We start from the raw sequence: 26728 nt of genomic DNA, 5'->3' as shown, positions 1-26728 counted from the left end.
TGTGTGCTTCCTGCTTTGTGAATGAGAAGAGTTAGCTGAGCTCTTCCTTGTAGGTTTGTTTTTCTGGTAGAAGTAGTTTTTCTTCAGTAATTCATATTCTTTGCCTAGAAGAACTAGCCGTCTAATTGCGTGCCATCACCCACATTCCAAATAATTAATTACAAAAAACCCACATATGACAAAAGCCCAGGAATCTAGTGAGTGAAAAGGGGAGTATATATATGTTTGTGTATTCATGACATTTCTTTCCCCTGCTGGGTTTAATTCCCTTTGCTTGTGGATCTGTTAAGCAGAAGCTAGATGTTGGCATTCTTTCTCCTCCTAGTCCCTCAACCTGGAACCTGGTTTCTAGCAATGTGTTAATTTTAGCACCAATTTAGTTAATTAAAATAATTGGCAAGTTCCTTGAGTTCATCACAATGGGAGTTTACCTATTTTTAACTGTCTAAAACTTAATGTGGTGGTGCTATTTTTACTCAGAAAATAATTCTTCCCAAGTTATTTCTGATTTTTTTTTCCATAAAGGAGAGCCATTTAACCACTTCTGATTCATAGTGAAGAGAAATTCTCTGAGAAATTAAATCATCCACGAGGGCTTTCCCAGAAAGGCTTCAACTGAGTGTCAGGGCCGGCCACTGTCATTCTGTCCTTGGTAACAAAAATGTTTGAACCCATAACTTCTGTAGCTCCCAGCCCAGCCTTGCACTTTAGCTAGTCGTTGCCCTTTAGAGCGTGAAGGACATGATCATCAGGACTCAGTGCATGAGCAGACTCTGTCCCTCAGGATGTGGCCCTCATGAGGAAGTTTGCTCAAGTGTTGACTTGATTTGCCTCTGCTTCTCTTATTGTACACGCTCCATGGCCTAGTGAGCGATGTCTGGGAAAGGCCCGCAAGGTGTCCCGCCTCTCCTACTCAACCATCACACAGTGGCAGTGCTCCTTGTTGTCTAGTGTGGTTTCTTTGACCCCTTCACCATTTTTCCTCTTGGAGGGGTTTCTTTGAAAGGCCTCTGGCTGCTTGCTGAGGTTGGTGAACAGGCCAAAAGGAAGTGCTGCTTCCCTAAGCAGGAGGCAGAGGCTCATTGACTTTCTACCAGTGAACTGTCCTTCAATTGTTGTTGAAGGAGAACAAGAGACACTATCTCTGGAAAGTCTAAGTTAGAGTGCAAATGTGTTGTTTGGAAAGGGCAACACAATATTTGAGCTTGAACTCAGTCCTGGGCACGCTTCTCTATTTGCCCTCCTACCTTGTCCTATGACTCAAAATGCCACCTCTGTGCAGCTGACCCCCAATCTGTCTTCTGAACTCCATACCTCTGAGTCTGGCTGCCTGCGGGACATCCCACTATGATTTGTTAGAGGCACATCTAACTGGCATGTTCAAAAAGACTCTTGACCTTCCTCTCCAGAGCTGTTCTTCTCTCAGTATTCTTTCTTGGTAAATGTCTACTTCAATCTTTCAGCTACTCAGACCAAAAATCTGAGCCTCACCTGTCAGTTCCTTTCTCTCAGATTTCACATCCAATCAATCCTCAAATCCTGTCAGCAGTACTGTCACAATATGTTTGGGATCTGCCCACTTTTCGTTGCCTCATGTCTATCACCCTAGTCCAAACTCTGCCCCCCTTTCTTTCCTACATGATGGTACTAGCTCCCTCCTCCTTCCCTTGCTTTGCCAAGTCTCTTCACATACTAGCTGAACTGATAGTCTAAAAACATAGATTATACTCCTCTTCTGTTGAAGCCCTTTGGCAATTTTCCATGTTATTTGCTATAAGATGCAAAACACTACATGAAGTGCTTCCCAACCCCCAAATCTCTCATCTCACTGCCAGCCTCCTGACCCTTGTTCCCCGTCAAGGGCACTCACAACGGCCTTCTCACTTGGAATGTGCCAAAGACGTGCCACTCTGGTTCCTGCATCTGCCTGGGACATTTGCTGTGGAGACCCACATGACCCCTTCTTCCCTTTACAACTCTGCTCAAACATTATCTTGTAAGAAAGTCTTCCCTGATCCAGATAAAATACTGCTCTCATCTGAGTACAGGGTTTTATGTTTGTTGTGTTTACTCTGTATCTCTATTACTTGCCATAATCTAGACACCCTGTAGATACCTGCATTTAGTAAGTACAAATAACTTTATTTGTTAGAGGCAAGAAAGGAGTTTTGTCTTTTTTCCTTGAATGCCTTTGATTCAGTTTGGGATTCCATACCACTTTGATTAGTATCTTGTATGATCGTGGGAGGAGAACATATCCTCATTTCTGCCTTGGTAAAATTCCTCGTTGGGCTAGGTAATATGTAAGTCAAGGTTAGCTACATTTTGCTGGTTTTGTATGTGTGTGAATTCTCTCAAGATCCAACAGTAGCATAGTAGGGTTAGGGTTTCTTCTGTGGTCCTACACCTGTATTGGCAATAATGGCAACAGCCCATTCTTCCACAGTTTCTATCCACTTTCCAAGTCTTTTCTCCTTTTCGCCATGACACGTGCCATTATGATGCAGAGCATACAAGAGCCATTGTGAGATGTGCCAGATACCAGTTAATAGTAACAGATCATCAAAGTTTACATAGAGTTTACATCAGAAAGTCACAGTGGACTCAAGACTTTCTGTAAAATAATCTGACCTTGCTCATCTATATTCTGCTGTGCTTTCTCAAGGGGTAGAGAAATGGCGGAGCAGGGTGGGATTATGGATAATCCAGTGAATACCTTTGGGGGAAGGTCTTGTATGTGAATGTCACTGATTTAATGTGTGGTAGTGGAAAAACAGAAGTTTCAGAACCACGGGAGTTGCGGTGCTTGTGATGTAGAGGTAAGAAAGGTCTCTGTTTTCACAGATTTTTATGGTCGAGATGAAAAGATAGGACATATTTGCACCGTAAAAAGATATGTAGGAGAGTGACTTATATGTATGTGCCAGATGTGTGGTGCAGTTTGTTCTAGGGCTTTTGCGTGGCACCCTCTGGGCCAGACTGTGGGGATTGGCTCATAAGAAAGGGTAGGTTTGAATTAGGTCCTGAGGAATCTCCTCCTCTCAAGGAGCAGTTCTGCCAGAGGCTCTCTCCCTGTCCTCCCTGTAGCTGATGGTGATAACAGCTTGGTTCCTGGACTATTCCTTGTGGTCCTCCTTCATTCACACTCTCATCAATAAACTGAATTATTCTAATTCAGGGGGGATCATCTCTTTCCTGGTGGGATCCTGACTGATACAGCTAGATCACAAATTTTCCTTTTAATGGGGACAGATGAGACCTCCAGCTTAGGGCTATTTTTCTTTAGTGATATGCAGCCTTACAGAAAGATAAGCTTGGTATCTGCACCAAAGGAGAGGGAGTACCATTTCTAAATCCCTAACCTGCTGCTTCAAGTCTCTGGATTAAGGCACCCTGTTGTCTTTGTTGATGCAGGCACTACCTTGGATGAATTAAGGAGGAATCTGTCCTTCGTATCCTAAATAAGTAGGTTGACAATAGAACTTATTTTCCAAAGTGGAACACTTTTGAGAGTATTACGGTGTGCTCTAAATGGAGGCAAATGCGACTGAATGGTCATTCTACAGATAAAGGGATGTTGTAATTGGCTTTCCTTTAATCTAAAATCACAATTCTGCCCCGGAGAAAATAAAGAGCACCCCTTCTGTTTGCTAGAGTGACCTTTTGGTCATCTTCAGGGGCCCTATTCTGGCCTGCAGGGAAGAGCCCTTTGTTGTCTATCCCAGTTGTTAAGTGAAGAGGCCAGCTTGGGGACTGAGGACCATTTGGATGATTGAAGATTCTCACTGCTGGGCAGAGGCCAGGTGGCACTATGGGTAATATCTGGGCTCTTCCTAGCATTACCTTTGATAGGGAATTAAGGTCATGTGATACTTTTTGAGAGGTCTGTCTCTGGGTGTCTTCAAATTCTATGTCGTTGTGATCAAAAGAATTGAAGCATGGTCTGGCAGGCAAGAAAATGATTCTAAGCCTGGCAGACCCACAATAGATGAGAGGGATGCAGATCCTCAGAGAGAAGGGCCAGAGCACTTCAATCAGGACTAGCCTTGTAAGCAAAGGCTAAACATCAGGGTGCCAGCTGCTACACAAAGCAAATTAAAGACCTGAGCCACATCACCAATGCACTCGTGTGTTTGCAGGGCTAGGCTTATTTAGAGGGATACATTTTCTTTATAAACCTTTCATCAACTAAAAATGTGAAGAGATGCTTCAAAGCATCAGACTTCCCTGGTAGCCTGGTGTGTGCGTGGAAGCTGATGCTCCTCATTTGGCTTTGTGCTGTTAGCTCAGATGCAGTATTTGGGATTATCTAGCCAATTACTACACTGGTTCTCTGTCTGTCTCTCAAGGGATTTCCTTTTAGACTCTCTAATAGAAACATTTTGTTTTCCCTAGAAGAACAGTTTGGTCACCCTTTGGGTAACCATCTCTTGTAATCTGTGCCAGAGTTTGTGTTTATTTCCACGGCTTGAACATACCATACCCTTTTCTTCTCATTGTCTTAGTACTTGGTGTTCTTGCTGATAATTTTTGGAGGAACACCTTTGCATCATGCTTTCCAGCCTGGTGATCATCATTTGTGTTTTTTGAAAAGAGAAGTGTTTTTTATAGTGGATAATTCTTTATGTGCATTCATAAATTTGTATATGTATATTTTAATTTGTGAAAGAGCAGGAAGCTGTTGTGGTTTGTTGGAAAACCTCTTGCAGGATTAAGTAATGTTCTTATAACATCAAATCAGAAGCTTCTAGCATTTGGGGCCTATTTATTATTTATTACAACTCACATGGGCACTTATTGAGTTGGGGACTTCAAGTATGCAGCATGGATAATGGTTAATTACCTCAGCAGTAAATTATGCCTAGATAGTAATAGCTGCCATAAGTTGAATCGCTGTGGTTGAAATTATAGGCCTAGTGGCTTGGCTCTTCTTAAGTATGGTTGACTTACAGAGAGAGCTTAGATAGGTGAGTGCATGCTTTTAGTTCCATTATGCAATGTTTGTGAGGCCCAACTATAGGGGTAACATGTGGATCAAGACTATATTGAACACAATTACCTAACGTAAATTGGCATCTCTTTGGTTTTCCATCGGTTACCACTGCAGACTTTGTTTTTGACTGTCTTCCTAGATTTAGAAAGCATCCCAGGGTGGCTTTATTTTATTTTATTTTTTTGTCCGTGTTTCTGGACCCTTCACTGAAATGCTCCTGCAGGTGAACCTTTGGCTGGCTGTCTGCCCTCAGCCAACAAAAGCATTAGTTTGCCTCTGGAAGCCTTGTAATTCTCTCTAAGGTGCAAAGACAACTTGTTGCTTCTTTTGTGGACACAATTAACAAAGCCTCCCTGTGCAGTCTCTTCTCTTAGCTCAACTGAAAAGAGGAACTCAAGAACTCTCAAAGGAACTCTACTACAACTCACTTGGGAAGATCCTTCATTAACTAGAACATATTTCCTATGGCCATCAGGCTAATTTATCTTCTGACTACTTTGGAAACCTACATGGTTTCCAGCAAAGAAATGGGAATAGTCTTCAAAAGGAAGATCAGGAATTCATTGGAATGGTGCCACAATGTAAAGAACCTTAAATGCTCCATGGGAATAATGTCTGACCCATTTCATTTGTTCCTTCATTAATTCAGGTGTTCATTCATTCTTAAAATATTTATGAAGTGCTTTCTAAGTACCAGATACTAGTTGGTGCTACAAAAATTGGGATGACTGATACTACCTTTTTTTTTCCTCTTCTGTTTTGTTGATGTAATAGTATACTCAGAAAACCCAATAGGCTCTAGTAAAAACTCATAAGAATTAATACAGCTTTTGGAAGTGACTGGATTCAATAATAATTGAAAATAATGAAGCTTTTTTCCCCTTCTGCACTAGTAGTATCACCTAGGAATGGAAGTGGACAAGTATTTCACTCAAAAGACTGATATGAAATTAGAAAATATTTTTAAAAATTACAAAATATTTAGAAATAAATTTGGCATGAAAAGTAAAGGACCTATATGAAGAAACATTAAATAAATCTGAACAAAGAGAAGTGTATACCACATTCTTGGGTGGAGAGGAGTTATATTCTAAAATGTCTAATCACCCCAAATGATTGTATGAGTTTAGTATAATTTCAGTAGACTCTCAAACCATTTTTAACTGAATAAAAACATGTCAAAATTCATATAGAAATGTTAATGTCCAAGAACTGGTAAGAAAAGTATGAAAAATAATAGTTATGGGATACTTTTCTTATTAGATTTCAGTATATTCAACAAAACTATGTTAAAAACCAATATGGTATTGGCAAAGAATAAATAAATCAGTAGGCTAGAACAGAGTCAAGAATATATCCTGATATACATGGAGAATTACCGTATGAAAAAGGTGGTACCTGAATTCAGTAGGAAATGAATAATTAATTCATTTAATAGATAGTGCTGATATAGCTGCTATCCTAGAAAACAATAAAGTCGAGCTCTATAATATACAAAGTATGCAAATATAAATTGCAGATGGCCGGAAGATTTCAATAAACAATCAAATAATGAACATTTTAGAAGATGATCTAAGAGATTATATGCAACGAAGGAATAAAAGAGAACTGTATATCCAATTCCAGAAATGCTGAGACCATGTTACATGCCATTGTGATTTAAATACATAAAAACTACAAACACAGAAATACAATAGATTCGGAAGAAGTGTTTGCAACAAGCATAGCAAAGGTAATTACTTATGATGTACAAGTAGAGCTGAGGATCAATGAGAAAAAAAACCAAATGACCTCCCCTCAACATTTGATCAAGAAGATTAAGGTAATGGTATCTTACACTTCAGACTGGCAGAAGTTAAAAAGGACAATAATATCAACCAGTAATATCTGCAATAATATTGCTGCAAAGTAGGTGACAGGGAGTAGGGGTTCTCAAACTCTGCTGATGGAGATGTGAATTGTTATAGTCTTTCTGGAAGCATCCTGGCAGCATTTATGAAAATTAAAAAAATATATACCTTTTCGACCACTAGTCCAAGGATTGGGAGTCTTACGGCTTTAATGGCATAGAGATATAGGTAAAAGAATGTTTATTGAGGTATGATTCATGTTGTTACAAACAGAAGAAAATAGGAAACAAACTGAGTGGACTCCAAAGGGGGAAATGTTGACTTTGTACTGCTGTGTCTCCACTATGAAATAGGACATAGCTATTAAATGTCATTAGAGCTAAGCAGGTTGATTTGGGGGAGGGGTTGCCATGAAGTAGAGAGTAGGAAGAAGAAGATTCAGAGAGGTTTGCCTAACATGGAAAGTTTGGAGTGAGTTGGAGGGATGAGGGCAGGAGGTGAGGAAGGGAAGAGGCAGGCAAGGAAAGGGAAGACCGCACACTGAGATGACCCGCGGGGTGTGTGCGTAGACACACATGTAAAAGGGATGGGAACCAATGTAGAGTTTGGGGATGGAGTTGGTTCCACATGAAGACAAGGAACGAGATGTGGCCACAGTCCAGGGTGGTTAAAGGGATGCAAAGGGGAAGCCCGCACATCCCAGGAGGTGAAGAAAGGCACCTGTGTGCCACCTGTGTGGGTGTCAGAAGCTGCAGAGCTGAGACTGTGAGTCAGATTTAGAGGGGCCTGAAGCTTATACTATTCTTCAAGAGAATGGAAACCGTGAATACTAAATTAGATGTAAAAGGACAATTTATTTAGAACGAGAAAAGAATCGTAACCAATTACACATTTGGAAAAGCTGACAAATAGCACAAACAGCAAGACTACATTCCCGGCTCTTAACCTGTCCTCTTCATATGACACCAGTGTACGAAAATCCTTAGAGGGAATAGGAAGGTAACTCAATTGTTTTAGAGCATGGTTGAAGTTAAAAAAAAAAAAACTTATTAGAAAAGTATTTTTTTTCAGTGTCACAACTTATTAGGCTCATATCACATAAACTTTTTAGAATTGTCATCAAATTCAGAAAAAAATGTTCAAGGAGAAAACTTGTGTTTTGATGAGGATCAATAATATCCAAGTCCTCTACTTATCTTTTGGTAGATCTGATGGTTAGAAGAGTTGTTCATAGATTAGCTTTGGGTACTTGTGCATTTCAAACTGGGTTTCTTCTCGACTACCCAACATACTCCTGGTCCTGAGATAGATGTTTATATTGAGGCAAAATCTCTTATCTTGTAACCTCTTTGTCGATCAGGGCCTATGCGAGTGGTTCTGGAAGCATTTGCTCTACTAGGATGCTAGAAATAACATAACCCACCCAGGAGTGACTGAGAACCACCCAATAACATTTTGGTTAAAATAACTGAGTTTTATAAATTTTTACAAAAAAACTTCTGACCTTCTAGGGCCTTGAAACTTAAGCCTCATTAGTTTACTATTATGTCACATTCCCCTTTTTATTGGCAACCTGCTTGATATTCTACTGGATATAGTATTAAACTCACTTTAAGTGTGTGTGTGAGAAAGAGAGAGATTGAGATTGTGTGTGTTTATAGCATTTCTTATATTCTTGCAGTTTTTTTTTTTTTTTTTTGGTCACACCACAGCATAGGTCCAAATAAGTCAGTCTTGCTTTTCTAGCTTCAAATCATTTTTTTTAAACCCTGGAATCCCAATACAGGAACATTAAACACTACGACTGCAGTAATTTTAGAGTCAATGTCCTGAAAATGAGAAATTCAGATGAAATGATGTACTGCACAACATTGTTTCCAGCCCCCTGCACTACCACTGAAGCTTTGCATACATTTTCCTCCTTCATTTTCATACATATTATATTTACCATCAATCTTGTAGCAAGTTGCAGAACAGGGAGATTGGGTGACATGGTTCTCTGATGGGAAGATCAATCCAAAAATGGTCCTTTCCTGCTCAGGGTGAAAAAACTTGAGAACATAGCATTGCTATGCAGGGTTCTTTCTTTTAACCCCACTAGGAACTTCAGTCCTGCTAACAGTAGCAGAACAGTCAGCCAAAGGTCTGAAGAGGAAAAAAAAACTAATCAAGAGGAAAGAGGAAAAACCACAAGAAATGATTGTGTGGTCACTTGGGGATAATTTTTGATGAGTTTGAATATAAACATAAGAATCCCGGAAATGTCAAAAGAAGGCCTTGGATAAAGCACTCAAAGCCCGATTTATCTGTGGGGGGAAAATATTTTTATTTATTAGTGGCCTATTTTTTTTAAATGTTTCCTCCTCCTCATAAGATTTTGTACCCTGCACAAAAGGGTTTAATGCAACTGGTTTTTGAAATAATTGCCCTTTTGAAATTGGAAGGCTTATACTTCAGACTCAGGCTTTTCCTTTCTGTTCTTCCTTTTCAAGAGATGTCCTCATTCTTCTGCCCAAACCCTGCACTACCCAGAAGAGAAACGTGTGTCCATGTGTGCCTGTGTGTATGTTTAAGCCCACTCTTATCAAGCTTCGGAGTAGAATGCATTGCAGACACACACACACGTGGTTTTGACATTACTGCTTTAACCACATTGCAATTGCAGTAATGAAAAGCAGAATGGGCATAAGCCCAGGGGCTCTGGGTGTGTTTTCCAGAACGGATTACAAAAATTGGTGGGAAAGAAATAGTTTCATGTACAGAGAGGGGTTTGGAAATAAGGGCATCGAGTGCTTTCTGGGAAGAAATGTAAACCAGATGGAGGAACCCCAAATTAAGGGTGATGATCAAAGGAAAGAAGTAGCTGTTTCTTAGAAGCGGTAGGGGGAATGGGTCAATTCTCTATTACCTAATTGTTAAGATAATAGTGTGGGAGGAAGGACAGACATCACATTTGGGGCTGCGAGGTCCAAGTTCATGTGCCTCTGCAGATGTGCCTGGATCCACCCTCTGGGCCCATGCCACTTGCTCAGTGGAAACCATTGGCCACCACCTTTCCCTGTCTCTTAACACGATTAGCTTCCCTGGCCTTCCCAGGGTGAGGGCCCTGCTCGCACTTGGCTCCACTATGCTTAGTGGGCAGGAACTCCACCCTCTTAGCTTTCTACCATGTCTGTGCTTGGAAGAATCGTTGGAAAGCAGCATAGGACCTGACTACCCCAGGGGCTGACTCCCAGAAGTGTGTGGGGCAGTTCTTTGACCAGTGAGGGACAGGAGACAGAAAGCAACTGGCAGATAATTTCTGTTCCCTCTCTCCCCTAGAGGACTGTTTGGAGCTGCAGGGTTCCCTGTGGTCTTTCTGGAGAAGTCCTTCATGAAGAAGGAACCAGCTTTATTTTCCTGTGAGCCTGTGGCCAACTCAGCAGTAGACTACCTTAGATTTGTTTTTCTTCCTTTCTTGCCTCCTTTTAGGAACTATGAAGATCGTTGATTATTTTAAACAATATGCCATTAATTTAGGTGTGAGACATCTATATGGTAGTTTAAACAAAATGCCATAGGGAATGATCAGATTGGTTATAGTTAGTGTTTTTGTTGTTGTTGTTTGTTTGTTTGTTTTAGAGAGATGGAGAGAGATAGAGGGATGGAGGAGGAGGAGATGGAGAGAAAGAATCCTGAGCAGGCTCCATGCCTGGCTTCGAGCCTGACATGGGGCTCCCTCTCACAACCTAGAGATCATGAGCAGAAATCAAGAGTTGGATGCCAAATGACTGGCCCACCCAGGCACCTCTAAAAAATAACAGTTTGAGGTAAGAGAGGACTATGACATTTTCAGCCACTACATTGTACAATAATTGGTATAATATGCTAGTGAAGCACTTGAACATATTTGTTTAGCAATACAAGGCAAACTTGATAATAGAGTTTTGTGATTACCTTATCGAACGTTCTGAACTTGGTAGAAGCACAAGCAAAATGGTTTAGTCTTCTCAATGACTGCTATCAAATACGTGCTGTTGGATCTTGTATTAGTTTTATATTGCTGCATTACAAATGGCCGCAAGCTTATTGGCTTAAGACAACAGTCATTTATTTTATCATTGTTTCTGTAGGTCAGAAGTCAGGCATGGCCCAGCTGGGTTCTCTGCTTAGGGTCTTGTGCTTGAGGAATGGGATCCCTGGGCACTTATCTGGAGGATCTTGGAAGAGCCCACTCTCATGCTCATTCAGGCTGTTGGCAGGACAACCCTGTGGTTGTAGGCCTGAGGTTTCAGCTCCCTGGCTGTCAGCCCAGGACCACTTTCATTTTCTGGAGGCTGCTCTCAGTTCCTTTCCAGGGGTCTTCTCCCAGGCTTTCCCCAGGCCCTTATACAACATTGAAGCTGGTGGTTGGATTCCTTACTTTGAATTCTCATCACCTTCAAATCTGAGTAAATCTGAGTTTAAATCATTTGGATGGGTACAAGCAACACCATTTAAATCCACCTACATGCAGCAATATTCACTTGACCCACAAGAAACTCATTCATGCCAACTGGTGGGAGAGTAGACTGTTCAAAGGCTCCCCATTTTTTTTTAAATTTTTATTTATTTATGATAGGCACACAGAGAGAGAGAGAGGCAGAGACACAGGCAGAAGGAGAAGCAGGATCCATGCACCGGGAGCCCGATGTGGGATTCGATCCCGGGTCTCCAGGATCGTGCCCTGGGCCAAAGGCAGGCGCCAAACCGCTGCACCACCCAGGGATCCCAGGATCCCCATTTTTTTGGGTTTCCCAAATCTTTGCAGTTTTCTTCTGATGCTGAAATGGGTATTGAAGCCTGATCAGTAAGTCTACTGTAGAAATCCTACTGGGATATGAAATGCCGATCCACTCTTTTGTAGCTAGCACACCCATCTCTATAAATGGGTCTATTATTGGATTCTGTAAGTGGGAGAATGGATGGAGGAGTGACCCTCTGTTGGTCCAGTTCCAGAGAAGCAGATGTCAAGATGGGGTGAGATGTTTCAGGGCTTTATTGGGGGGAAATGCTGTAAGAAGGAAGGGATGGGAGCTGGAGAAGGCTGTGAGAGCCACCAGACTGTCATATTGGTCTGACCTCTTTTTTGGGGGGTGAGGGAGGAGGAAATAGGGCAGAAAGGAAGGAAGAAGATCTTAGACTTCAGTGCAGCTGTAAAGAAGTTCCATCAAGGCTCCCAAGAATGGATCTGTCTTAGTATCCCTGCTGCACTCAGTCACTGGTCTGGGAGCAGCCAGCGGAAAGAGGGCCTGATCCTGGCTCAAATGTGATAGTAGATTCCATTGTGCAGCAGCTGGGACCACTGATTATGCTCCCCACCTTAGAAAATCTGAGCAGTACGTTTTCATAGCCTCGGCAGCTGCCGACTAGAGCACTCTTTCTTAGGCCAGACCAACAATTCATGATTACAAAGATTATCCTTTAATCCTCTGCATTTGCCTGGTGTCTGCATGTATACACTGGAGAGAGGTGATAGGACAAGGGTTGCTGAGCCAGGCCAGTCTTCTCTTGTAAGAGGTTGCCCCTTCCCTTCACTTTTTGTCTCTCTTTATGATGTGGTATCTCTATGGTTCACTCACCTTGGGTTTGGTAGCCCATTTTAAGAGCAGCATAAAAAGTTTCCCTCATCTTCTTACCTCTTCCGATAGAAGACCAAATAGAAGGAAGTCTCTGGTTCTCTTCTTAGGTGGTTTTGTTATCATTCATGAGAATTTCTAGCCTGATCTTATTTCTTTCATCCTTTTTCTCTTTAGAAATATCTCTTCCTGTATAAAAAAACATCTATTTTGTTTAAAGAAAAATAGGAAAATACCAAAAGTAGAAAGCAAAAAATTATATAGTGACCTATAATCCTAACATAACAAAAAATAATACTTTAAGTATTTCCTTTTAGGCCTTTTTTCTCCTATACAATTTTGTAATCTGTTCTTCCCTCTCCCCAACACTATGGCATAAAAACTTCTAAATTTTCTTAAAAAATAGCTTTTTGGTGATTGTAAAAGTAATACGGGTTCACTGTAGAACATTTGGTAACAAAAACTGTGATTCCATGATGGAATAAAAATCACTAGTGTTATATGTCCTTGTAAAAATATCTATAAACTACCTAAAATAATTCTTCTTATGTTATTTTACATCCTTTCTTTTTCACTTAATATATTATGAGTGTGTTTTCATATTGCTGACTAATCTTAAAGCTACAATTTAAATAATTGCATAATTTTCTGTAGTATGGCTTGTTCCATTGTATATTTATATGTCTAATTTTTCACCATTTTAGATAATTCTGTGGCAGGCATATTTCTCCAGCTTCTTATTATTTTCTTAGGGTAGATGTTTGGAAGTAGGGTTACTAAGTCAAAGGTCATACTTATTTTGAAGGGCTTTGAAAGGTATGTTGCCAAATTGCTTTCCAGAAACGTACCAATTTACATTCATAGCACGACCAATGAGATCATTTTTTCTTCTTAAGTTCCTCCCTTCTTATCTTGGTGTCAACTTCTCGGTAGTTTCTCTCAGGTAGCCCACTTCCTTTATTAATGTGAGGACATCATGAGCTTGTTTTGAGGGAGATGGTTTTCAGTGAGAAGAGATTTAGCTTCTCTTATCATCTTCAGCATCACCTCCAGCAATTGCCTTTCATGTTTGTATAATGCAGTGTCTCATCCCTGAATTAAGAAGCTGCAGGGAAGCACCTCAATTTTCTTTGCGTCTATAGGACAGAGAGGCGTGAAGACATCCATGTCTGGCTTGCTTTAACCATCTGGGGGCTTTTCAGCTTTTGTTAATTTTTTTTCTTTCTTAGAAGAAATCTTTTTCTATCTTGTGCTTCGTGGGTAGCCTCTGGCTACTTTGTTTCAGCAATGGACTTCTTTAGAGATTGGTTCTGACACAGAATTTAGAGTGACAGTATGTTTTCTAACACAGTAGATAATTGAACACAAAATTGACTTCATTACGCAGTCATAGTTGCAAAATGTCTGGCTGGGCTTAAAGGTTTAGCCTCTGACTACAGGGTAGAATTTTCTCCTGTGAGAAACTAGCTCATGTATTGCCCAAGCTTTGGCTTCATTGGCATCTGTTCTAACCAACAGAAAGCACTAGCTTTGTCTGGAAAAGACTTAGGAACACATTCGTGGTTTTCTGTGAGCCTTGGTTCTATACCTGGGCTTTCCGTACTTGGGTCAGTGAATTCTGGTAGGGGTGGTGGTGGAAACTCTTGTGAGTAGGAGGCAGACGTCAGTATGGTAGTCTAGTTCAACCTTCAGTGAAGTCTCATGCCCACCAAGGGAGCCTCTTGGGCTTTCCAAACTATCTGGGCCATATAACCAGAGCTTTTGATTCAAGACGCAACTTCTCTCTGATGTCAGAGTCTCTGTCTCCCCCAGCTCCCGGCTTTCCTGTGCCACCACAAGGTGTAGGAAAAAGCATTTTGCTGGAGATTTTAATCTCCAATTTTTATTAGTCTGAAGCCTGAAACAGAGTATGCATTGTACTGCATTCTAATGAGCTGATTGACACTTCAGTTCTTTATAACTGAGGCTACAGAGCTCATTTAGGGAGCAAGTGTCACTTTGCTCATGACTGTAGTCTCACAAGTAGCAGGTAGCTCAGAGAGGACCATGGTGGGGATGGGTTTTCATCCATCCTGCTCACTCGGGTAGACCAGTGGACCTCCTCACTCTCATATTCCAGAGGATGGGCTCTCACCCCTGTTTGTTCTCTTGTGAGCTCCTGACTCACACAGCTGGTCTCAGACATGGTCACATCCATGTTGCCACAAGAATATGTTCAAACAACCAATCTGTGGTTTAGAGATTTAATTAATTCTATAAAGTGTTTTATAGAACAGTGTGCTTTGCACCATGGCTTTCTGTGAGTTAAGAATGTTTAGAAGACCTTGCCCCTGTGACAAGACTAATGTCATCTGGGAAAAAACTGCAGAGATTAGCTAGACCACACTCTGCTTTGCTTACATCAACTAGACTGGAGGAAAAGAAGGCAAAAGGAACTTCTTTCTTTTGCCCAAAAAACAAAGGTAGATTTGGACCTAATGTTTGTTAAGTAAGATGTAGGGGAAAAGGTTTAGGGCAAGGGGCCATAGCTTTGAGTCAGGGCTCTTAGGACTTCTACTTCTATTTTGAGTCCACTCTGCATAAGTCAATACAGGCAAAGCAGCAGGAGGAGCAAATAAGGACCTGGAGAATCCCAGCAGTGTTCATAGCCAGTAGGGAATATTTGCTTTCAAGACTGAAACAATTATTGTTTTCAGTTTTTCTACTCCCCTCCCTTCTCCTTTTTTCAAATTAATCAGAACAAAACTCACTTCAAAATCACCTGAATAAACACCAATGGTAAGGCCTCTGGTGAAACAAGCCCGTAGATAGCTGGATTGTAATTAGAAACAAAATGACTGTAATAGGAGGGAAAAGAAGAGAAAGTTGAAATTTGGAATGGGGCAAAATTTGGATCAGAGTATAATGCTCTAGTGGATATCAGATTGGATAATACAGAATAGAGGACTGAGGGAAAGAAAGAAAATGTTTAAAAATAAATTAATTGCAGCCACATACAGATCCTTCAGCAAAATTAGAAGCAGCCTAGACCAAGACAGCATAACACAACTGTAAACTAAAAGACTATATTCCACTTAATGGCTGTGCAAGCCAGGGAAGCAATACAATGGTGAGTTATTTAGAATGAAGTTACTATTTTTTTTGTGAAACAAAGAAAGAACAAAAGAAAGACTAATATGAAGATAAAAGTTTAAATATGAGATCCAAAGTCCAGAGGAGACTAGAAGCATTCCAAAGCAGGACAACATAAATAGTGAGAAACGAGAAGATTGTGCTTAACAAAGAAAATGATTTTTGGCTTGTTCTATTTCAGGCTTCACAAAGGAACGTAAAAGACAAGTGCTAGGAAAAAGACATGATTCTACGGAAGGAAAAAGATGAAAACTAACATGACCCAGATGAAAACAGATGAAGGTAAAGATCATTTCTCAAACAATACCTTCACCTCGCAATTGGGGGAAATGGAAGGAGACAGAATATTGGTAATTATTGCCGAGAGATTTAAAACATGTATCTAGGCAGTGGTTATTTTTAAATTTGCAAATAATCTCATGAATACATTTTTGTTATAGTTTTAATGATACAGTCCAAGGAGAGGTCTCCTGATAGCCACCCCAATCCCACTTTTCTTCCTCCAAAGTTTACTGGAAAAGGTAAGAGGAGTAACAAATCTAAATAGTCATGATTTTCTCAATAAGAAAAATGTAGGCTAGCCAGTCCTTGCTACCCTTATTCTCGCTTTTGATCATCAGGCAACTTTGCTTGAAGTATAAAATTTCTAGTATTTCTATTTCCCTTTTGATTTTTGTGGTGCTAAAATGTTCTTGAAATTAAAATGTTCTACCCCCTTCCCACTCTTCAAATCCCCATCTGTTCTCTTCTGAGCACAAGACCCACACAGCTGGTCTCAGAAATGGTCACATCCATGTTGATTTAACAATATGTTCAAATAAGCAATTTGCAGTTCAGGGATTCAATTCCACAAAACACCTAAAAAGTGCCAGGTAGTATTTCTAGGAGCTGGAGGAACAAAGATAAATAAGACAGAGTCCCAAGCTTTAGGAAAATCCTGCCCTAACGCTAGAGAAAACGCGTAAGATTTTAATCCAGCAGAAACTGGAATTGACGTGGTTCAAGTCTAAGCTCCAGAGTCATGCAGATCCGGATTTGAATCCTAGCTCTACCGCCTGTGACCTTTAGAAATGGATGATATTGGGGATCCCTGGGTGGCGCAGTGGTTTGGCGCTTGCCTTTGGCCCGGGGCGCGATCCTGGAGACCCGGGATCGAATCCCACGTCGGGCTCCCAGTGCATGGAGCCTGCTTCTCCCTCTGCCTGTGTCTCTGCCTCTCTCTCTCTCTCTCTCTCTGTGACTATCATAGATAAATAAAAAAAAAAATTAAAAAAAAAAAAAAAAAAAAAAAAGAAGAAATGGATGATATTAATACTTAAGGTTTTTGTTACGCTTTGCCTTTTCATACCATTCTACCCACACTTTACGGCAACAGATTCGATCCCTTTGGCTCTAGGGATGGACACAGGATAGATCAATCCTAAGGTTTATTACCCTGGCCACAGTGATTGGTTCAGGGATGGGCACATGATCTAATCTGAGCCAATCACAGTCCTTCCCTGAGATTTTTTTTTTTTCAGTCTGGCGCTAGAAGGGAAGCATGTTTTTTTTTTTTTTTTTCCGGTGATGAGGCTATAAGAATCTAATTTCAAAGGTGTCATTGTTTTAGCATTGTGGGAACAGAAAATAAAGCAATTAAAATATGTGCTATTTGAAATAAACTCAATATGTATATGATAATATATTGTAGTCACATGATATATGAATATATTCTATAAATATAGTAATTCCCATTTTCTTGTCTCTTTTTGGAGATAAATCATAATTCTCAATTGTGCATTTGGCTTTCCTTTGTTTTCAATATAGTTTTATGACAAGCACATATACCTAAAAATTTATTACTTGGGACTTTATAAAAGTGATGATATACCATATGTCATTTCCTTCGTTCTGCTTGATAGGCAAAAATTAGAAAGCCTGACAGTCTCAAGTCTGATAATTCCAGGAGCTTGTGTAACTCCTATTAGGATGTCAGTCGGAACAATCCCTGGCATTATCTTGTGAAGCTGAAAGTGACTGTAGTTGAAGACCCTGCAATTCCACTTCTGGGTACATACTCTAGAAAAACATTTGCATGTGTGTTCCAGCAGGCATGTATAAGGGCTTATAGAACCTCTGTTCTTAACAGAAAAAAACAAAGAAAAAAATGAACTCAAAGAAATGATTTACGGGAGGCGAGGTGCAGACATCGTGGTGCCTTCATGTGGCACAGCAGTATGCAGGAGTGAGTATGAGTGAATTGCAGGTACATACAACAATGGGGATGGATCTTAGAAGCAGAAATGAATGACAGTAAAGCCACTTTAAGGAGAGAGTTGGGCTCTGTGAAGAGTTCCAGATGCCATCTGCCCAGTCATCAGTTCGATGATTGGCCTTACAAGAGCCCACTTTCAGGCTGTGGTATAGAAGCAGGGAGCTGAGGCAGAAATGGGCAATGGTCACCACTGTTCAGATCCCTGACATGGATCACCCCGGGGGGGAGGGAGATTGGTGGGGAGAAAAAGTGTCTAGATTGGGGGTGAGGTTGAGGGTTACCCTTCGCCTGAACATTTGGACTTGGGCCGAGTTGCTTCAGGGATCCAGAAGACAGTGAGGAATCTTTCTTCTGCTCCAGGGTCAGAAACCTGTGACAAGCTCTTTGCAGGTCTTATCTGGGGAGTCTATATGACCTGAACCCAAAAGGCTTTTCATTGCTGATTTACTGTCATTGATGTCATCTTTAAGAGGAGTTAATGTGGTTTCTGACAGTTTCTGGTATGAGCTCCAGCTATGGGGGCCTATGTAGTGGTAAACTGGTCATCTTGGGCTTTTCCCCAGAAGATGGCATAAACAACTTCTCCTTGTGAGATTGTAGGTGCTATACTAAGGTAGCTTATACTTCATTCTCTTGATAACATTTCATCAAGAATCATTGTTTTACATCTTAACATCTCTAAAAATAAGGATGTCTTAAAACTGACAGCTTCTTAATAATGATGAAAGGTGGCATTTTTTTCTTCTCTTGATGATACAGAAAAAAATGAAGGTGAATCTCACAATCAATGGAATCTTACACTTGATTAATTAGGGTATGTTTACCTAATACAAACAATCTACTTTTGCTCTTTTTCAGAAAAATCACTTTTTTGTACATAATGAACTGCATGCAAAAATAATATTCGCTCAACCCTGAATAAGAACGGAGTCATTTAAATAGTTCTCTAGTGGCTAGCAGAGGGTGGGGAAAGAAGATCTTCATAACTCTCTTCACTGTAGGCCCCAGCGACCAGGAAGAAGCATTGCTAAATGAGGGGTGCAGGAGAGATTGAGAGGGATGGAGATGATAGAAAGATAGAGAGATAAAGACAGGGAATGAGAGAGCGTGAATGAGTGAAGGTGCAAGCACTTCCCTGACTTCTGATCTCTTTCCAGTCCCTCTAGAAGTCTGATTATATATCTTGCCTTGAATTTCTTGATGTGTTATAATAAAGCTCCCTTTTCTTGGTTCCAGCAAGTTTCTCTTTCCCACCACCTAAGGATCTCAGTACTCAGCTCGGTACCCCGTGTAGAGTGAATGGCCTGAGTGCCATTGTTTTTTTTGTTTTGTTTTGTTTGGTTTTGTTTTGAGTGCTTATTGTTCTTATTATTGTGCTAAAATAGACTTACTGAGGTTCACTTAAAGTACTTTGGGAATAGAAAGGGAAAGAGGACCAAGTTAATTATTTAGTCCCAAGTGAGGAAATGGTGTTAAAGAAGGGTGGGTGGTATTTGGGCAAGTGCAGGTGGGAAGCCCAATACTCTATACAAGAAGGATGGTCAGTGAAGACAAGGGGAGGGTTCTTCGAGGAGAGAAGAACTTGGGAGGTGGGATAATAATGTGAGTCTTGGAGGGGAGGATGGGCCTGCTTTGGAAGGACCTCATATGCTACATGATGGGATTTGTGCTCTATTCAGAGAGACTTGCCAAGGAAGCAATAGGGACCAAAATATGCCTTTTTTATTGTTTTGTTTTGTTTAAACATAATCACTCATACAGTCATGTGTAAGATAAAGTGGAGAGAAATGGAACTGTGTTGGAAGGCTGTGGCAAATCAGGTGAGAAGAAATGAAGGTGAAGTGAGGCATCAGTATTCTTCGGTGTGACGTTAGATGGTGCACGTGGAAGAGCACACTTATCATTGGCCTGTGTGAGCAATCTCATGCCGACAAGAGTGGCCTGCAGCTGTGCAACCAGCCTCACCTTCTTCTGCTTGATGAGCAGTTGAGTTGTATGATGAGCAGCTGAGTTGTGTCCTTTGACATCTTCCTTCAGCTCTCTTTTCTGCTTGTCTACTGCGTTGTCTTGCCCTGTTCCCTCCCCACTCCCAGGCTCTTTTATCCAAAATCAAACCGTAGACTGTTTCTTCCTGGTGGCTTTGCACATTGATGAGACCATTTCAGACCTTGTGTGTGTGTGTGTGTGTACGCATGCATGCACACTCGCATCCCTCCCTTGGCCCCCAGGTAATTTGGGAAGAGCCTAAAACTAACAATTTACACAGGCTGAGTTTGGACCCTTTTCCCTTTACTCTGGCATTTTGACAGCAAGAAAAATGACATTAGGATAGCACTTATTGATTCACAAAAGGCCTTCCTTGTGAATTTAGATACAGATCCATCTGTGCAGTCTAGAGATATCTATGTCTATTTGGGAGGTAAAAAGCTATAGTGTTATAGATGTTGTCACTGAAATTGACCCTAAAGAAAGATTTTGCTTTCCCAGTGGGTAGTGCAGAAGTAATCTATAAACATATTTGGCTCAATAAATATCCTTATAAATGATATTATGGATGATATTTTACATTTGGGGGGGAATTATTCTTATATAGTGCAAGTCAGGGAACATTAAATTGGGAGTGCAGATCTTCCTTGACTTACATGGGGTTACATCCTGACAAACTCATTGAAAGTTGAAACTATCCTAAGTGGAAATGCATTTAATACACCCGACCTACCCAACATCATAGCTTACTTAACCTGTCTGCCTTAAATGTGCTCGGAACACTTACATTAGCCTACAGTTGGGCAAATCATCCAACACAAAGCCTATTTTATAAGAAAGTGTTGAATCTCATGTAATGTATTGAATACTGTACTGAATGTGAGAAACAGAACAGTTGTCAGTGCATGGCTTGTTTACCCTTGTGCTCGTGTGGCTGACTGGGAGCTGACTGGGAGCTGTGGCTTGCTGTCTGCCTAGCTTCATGAAGAGAGAGGATTATACCAAGTACTCCTAGCCCAGGAAAAGATCAAAATTCAAAATTGGAAGTACAGCTTCTACTGAATGTGTATGGCTTTCACACCATCATAAAGTTGAAAATTGTGAGCTGAATCATCATAAGTCAGAGACTGTCCTTAAACTGCTAATTTCTGGCCATGTGGTCATTTTAATGCTGCAGTAAAAACAGAGATGGGGCAAATGAAGGCTGCTTTATGAGGATGAGCTGGCTACTTAATGTTTGCAATCTGGGAAGATGAAAGTGGAATGAGATGCGCAGTGTCGTGAAGGGAAAGAATCAGGTGAATAACAACTCAGAAAAATAAGAATCAGAAACCTATACTAATGATAGTTTAAAGACGAAAGTGTTAAAGTTTTACTCATTTACAGTAAAATCATGAAATCATTTTAAGAAGTATTTAGGTCACAGTATGATAGTATTCAAGAAGGGCTGAGATAGGGATCCCTGGGTGGCGCAGCGGTTTGGCGCCTGCCTTTGGCCCAGGGCACGATCCTGGAGACCGGGGATCGAATCCCATGTCGGGCTCCCTGCATGGAGCCTGCTTCTCCCTCTGCCTATGTCTTTGTCTCTCTCTCTCTCTCTGTGTGTGTGACGATCATAAATAAATAAATAAATAAATAAAAAAGAAGGGCTGAGATAAACTCAAGGGTATATGGTCTACAGTGGGTACATTTAAGAAATATGCCCACACTGTTTTAAATCACAAAAATGACATATATCTATTGGAGAAAAATTAGAAAAATCACATATGCAAAATTTTTAAAAATTAAACCCGTATAATCTCTTATAATAACTATTGATATTTTGGTAAGTAGCTTCCATACTTTCTGTTTGTTTATTTAATTTACCCAAGAGCACTGGGTGTTATTCTGTATGTTGGCAAATTGAACACCAATAAAAAATAAATTTATTATTAAAGAAAATCCAGTTTTAAAAAAATAATTTACCCAAGAGGACTCAAACTACATTTATTGTTATGCAATTTGCCTTTTCAATAGATGGGGAAGCTTCAAGACTCCTTATGACCTAACTACAGAAGTTCTCGGGTTTTGTTGGCCAATAAGTTGCTAAGATCAGCCCTGATTCAAATGGAAGGGAATTAAGCTCCACTTCCTAATAGATTAAGGATGACTCCAAATTCTTTGCTATTCCTCTATCACAGTTATTGCTTATTATTTTTAAAATATGTTGCTGATTTGATTTGCTAATATTTCTTAAAATGTTTGCATGAGCATTTCTAAGTGATGTTGGTCTATGGATTTCTGGGCTGTGTTTGCCAGATCTTTAGTGCCAGGGTTATGCTAGTTGGTTTTTAAAATTGAATTGGAAAATTTTGATCTTTTTTCTAGTCTCTTTAACAGATTAAAAAGCATTAGAATTTCTTGTCCCTTGAAGGTTTGCAAAATCTTCCAGGGCAAATGTCCTTTATGATTTGACAGTTCCTCAATGGTATTTTTATTATCTTTGATGGCATTAGCTTATTTATATTTCTTATCTCTTCTTGAGTCAATTTTGTTATTTATATTTTCCTAGTAAGAAAGGTCACACCAATTTTTTTCTCAAAAAATTTTATTTTTTCCAGGGTTGACATAGATGTCTTCTCCCTCCTTTTAATTTTCTTTGGCTATTTCAGTGGGAATATAGGAAAGAAAGGAAGTTGACGCATGGGTTCAAATTGGCATCTGATGAATGTTCTTATATTATAGTCCTTTTTTTTTGAGGTAGGAATATCTTAGCATATGTCTGTAGTGTTGTTATCATAAGCAGAGCATTAGGCAGAATGATCCATAAATCTGCTTTCTGTGGCATTTAAAATTTGTGTTTTGAACTAAAACTAAATGGGTGTTAAATATGATCTTATACTGTACTCATCGAGATGCCAAGACTGTCCCTACTCAGTGAGGGCTTTCATCCAGCGGTGTCAGCTCACAACAGAGAGAAGGGGGATGAATCCTACACAACTGAATTCACACATCTGACTATTGAGCATCGGGACCAATATCAAGACAATGAGGATCACAAGGATAGTGGTATAATTATTGGTTAATTTTTACTAACAGGCTACCAGTGTGAATCTGAGTGTTCTGTGTATGTGCCTGTGCAAGGATCAGAAATTCCTTCTGGGAAGGATGCTTAGATTGTGGGGAAGGCAAGCAGCACTAGAGACTAGGAGAAGAGACGCGGTAACTCGCCAATGGTACAGCCTCACTCTTCTCATGAGTTTCCCATTCTTGGGAACGTTTTTCCAATAGGGTAATGTGCTCCGTATCACTAACACCCAAAGGAGATGCTAGAACTCTGGAGCAGCCAGACTGGAAGCAAATGGATGGGTGCCTCAGCCATCGTGAAGACTTTCAATTTGTGTTTCAAGGACAGGTTGCAGAAGCCATTGATTCTGGTAAAGCATTTCACTGTTTAGAAAGTAAATTTTACTTGAAAAGAAGTTACGGGTAGACCATGCAAAATGAGACCCAGAAATAATTGGACAGGCGGCAGAAGAAAGATGAGAGAGTTTGAATGAGTCCTGAAAGCCCAAAGGCTAAGAATACCAGGATAATTTAAAAATACAGGGCAGATTTGAAAACACATGTAGCTGCAGGGAGGGTTGGCCCAAGAACAGAAACAGAGAAAATCATAGGAAATGGAAAAGAGGGGAAATGGAAGGGGACGAAGATGTTACCCTCACAGGAATGCAGACGCACGTGGAAAGATGCCAGACAAGCCAGGCGAATAAGTGCTCTGGATGGAATTTAGTGTATGTAGCCGAGGAATGAAAGCAAAACCCACCACCACGCTAGTCCTAGAGGGTGGGAAGCCTACCAAAAATTGGTGGTGGGGCGGGGGGACAATGTGGGATTCGACAGGAGGTGATATATTGTATGCAGGGGCACTTGAGCATCCAGCATAGCAATTAGACATTTGATCTAGAGAATGCGAGTGCAAAGGGTAGAAGAAGGAAAAGAATGTCTGGCCACTCTATATATAAACCTGTAAGTCTGAGCTCGATTTTTCTTTGTCTCCTCTGGTTACTGTTTGTGCCTTTGTTGACATGTAAAACATTTCCACAAGGTGGTTTGGGACGTTTTAATGAAATGAGGCTCAGGGTAGAAAACAGAAGACTTTGAGAGGATTTTATGATATTTGATAGTTACTTTATAATATCAAAACAGATTTATCTCTCTCTCTCTCTCTCTCTCTCTTTTTTTTTTTTTGGTTGTTTCTGTGTGCAGAATCAGTCTCATGGTTTCATGACTTTGCACACCTTGGGCACCTCTGAATTTTGGGCTTACATACAGATAATTGAAGCAAGAGCTTGATGATCTCTTCTTGGAGCAGCCTGGGATCCCCTTTGAGGAACTATGTCTTCCAAGAATTCGGCTGACCACATAGTCTTAAGCCTAGTGTTTTGGGGAAAAGATTGGGTTTGCAGCTGCATATTTGTGTTTTTGTTACAGTGGAGTTAGAATTTGCCTTGTCAGGAGTAAATACTCATCCTTTGGGGACTGCATTTTAAAGTGAGCAGGAAAGGGGTACAAGAATCTTTCACCATTCTGCCTCCATTCCGTCTCCCTCCTCTCAATAAAATACAATACAATAAAAATAAAATACAATAAACTCCACCACTTAATATGGTAAGTGAGGTTCAAACTGACACAAAGAAAGAAAAATATCTTTAAGTTAAGGGAACTCATAAACTAAACTATTGATTTTTATGGCAACCTGTTGTCTTCTGGGAAAAGACAGTTCTTTAGTAAAAAAAAGAATAGTGTGAGGGAGGTGGGAAGGAAAAAACAAGAAGGAAGACTATCTTCTTAGTCATTTAACAAATATTTCATCGATGTTAAACCGTGTTCTGGATGCTTTTCTCAGTGACATTTTTGGGCTCCTCAATTAGAATAAAGGTTTTCTGAGAAGAGGGATCATGTCCTTTTCAGTTTCTTAACACCAGTCACAGAGTCAAATAGCTAAATTCAAAAAATCTTACTCTCTTTCATAACTTCATGAAAGCATTGCAGTACGTTGAACAGTCTTCTTTTCAGACGTTCTCTACTTCTGTCTCCTCCTCTATAGCCACTGCTAGAGTTGGGCTGTCACTTTCTCTCACCTGCTGTCCCACCTGTAGACCCATGTCCCTACTGCTCCCCATTCATCCTTTACATTGCCATCAAAGTTAGCTTGGATTAATCCACACTCCTGAGTAAAAACTGGTGATAGCTTCCCGTTATGGACAGGAAAGTTGAGACAAATCCTTTGTCTTATATCCAACTACAAACCCAGTGGATGGAAGATGATCAGTTATGTCCTTTCAGGTGGGCCCGGTCATACTTCTCCTCCCCGGAACCTTCTCTGCAGCCACACAGGACAACGTGTGGCTGTCCAAGTGCCTCCTGTTACTGACTTGGGTCTTGGAAAGAGATGAGAGTGGCGAAGACCTGAATATCATTTGTAATGGAGAACAGATGAAGAGTAGAAAACCAATGGGCCTTTCTCCACCATGCTGATCTCAGCCACCTGGGCCAAGTGGGTTACTGCTCTGCAAATAATGCTGTTGCTTGCGTGCAGCTACCACAGTGGAGAAGTTCATGGCTCGACAGCAGAGTGAAGGGTATTGGTTTGTGTTCAGCATGTTGGCTGTGTTGTTTCGAGGTGGAACAGGGGTGATTGTTGGGTATGGGGGGGCAGAAAGATGAAAGTGCAAGGGAAGTGACAAATGCCCCCATTTGTCAGAACTGAACTCTGAATCACTCTGATCACAGGAATCAAGTTTCCTGGAGAACAGGTTCGTGGGTTAAAGAACGGCTTTTGAGGGACTATTTTTGGCTACTATTGTGGCTGCTGTTACCCCCAGAGTACCTCTGTGTGTATCATAACCATGGTGACCATGTGTTTTCCAGGTTAGCACATGTTAAGGTGGTAAATTTTAGTATTTACTTGGGAAAATATGCTCACCATAGCTATGGAGGACAACAAAGATGATTCTTATATGACCTCACTACGCAAGCGATTAAGAAAAAATTACCATTGAATAAAAGCAGTGCAAAGCATGGAGAGTCTAAATTAATTAGAATCTGATTTCTACTGCTCCATGTTCTCTTCCTTTGAGCGCTTGGGTAATTTTTGACTTTGTATTAATAACCTTACAGTGGGCCCTTTTCAGAGCTGAACCGACAAAACGTAGATGTGGGCTAGTTTTGAAATCCAGGACAGGAAGTTTTGAATTATTATGAATAAATCACAGTAGAGAATGAGCCGTCAAGTCTGTATGTAATCTTGAATTAAAAAAAAAAAAAAAAAAAAAGCTCTGATTCTTCCCATGGTCACCATTGGTTTTTGGACACACCTCCTTCTTTGGGGTCCTACCCACTGGCTCACTCTTCAGGTTCCTCGTAACACGAGCAGAAGCCCAAACCCAGAATGTTTGACAGAGTCTCCAAAACCATGTGGGATAGGTGCTGTGGTCATTAGTGACTCCCCACCCCCACCCCCTCCTGCTCTGCTGCCTCTGTATCCTCCTGTATGTCCAGTTTCAAACATCTGCTCTCCCCCAGCTCCCCCAGGACAGGGACAACTAGTCTGGTAGGTTCTCCTTAGGAGAACCTAAGGCTTTGAGTCATCAAGTACCATCTTGCTAGACTCCTAAAGCCTAGGCTTCTACCGGCCTCCTCTGTGGTCGAACCCTGGGCAAGCTCTCAGGATCTCCTCAGCCCTGGATGCTGGTGTCTTGGTGTTGGCCTGGCCGGCCTCAGAAAGGCACTGCTGCTGACAGAACAGGTGTAGCTCAGAGGCTGACCTGTGTGGACGGCTTCCCGGAGCTGCCATGGCCTCAGCCTCTACTTGGCTTTGGCATTGGGCGCTCAGGCAGGGATAGAAGAGAGAGAGGAGAGCGAGGCCTGGATC

At 40.8% G+C, this 26728-nt stretch overlaps 1 long non-coding RNA gene across 3 annotated transcripts in view; it reads left to right on the top strand.

Annotated features, from left to right (window-relative positions):
* Window positions 1-26728, top strand: part of LOC121497612 — a 333494-nt gene that overhangs the window by 124059 nt on the left and 182707 nt on the right. For all 3 annotated transcript variants that reach the window (XR_005989523.1, XR_005989522.1, XR_005989524.1), the window contains exon 2: window positions 15754-15854. This is a non-coding gene — a long non-coding RNA (uncharacterized LOC121497612). The remainder of the gene's footprint in view (window positions 1-15753; window positions 15855-26728) is intronic.

This window comes from Vulpes lagopus, chromosome 8 (genome assembly GCF_018345385.1).
Source record: "Vulpes lagopus strain Blue_001 chromosome 8, ASM1834538v1, whole genome shotgun sequence".
Classification (NCBI taxonomy): Eukaryota; Metazoa; Chordata; class Mammalia; order Carnivora; family Canidae; genus Vulpes; species Vulpes lagopus.
This window is presented reverse-complemented; position numbering and strand designations above follow the sequence as displayed.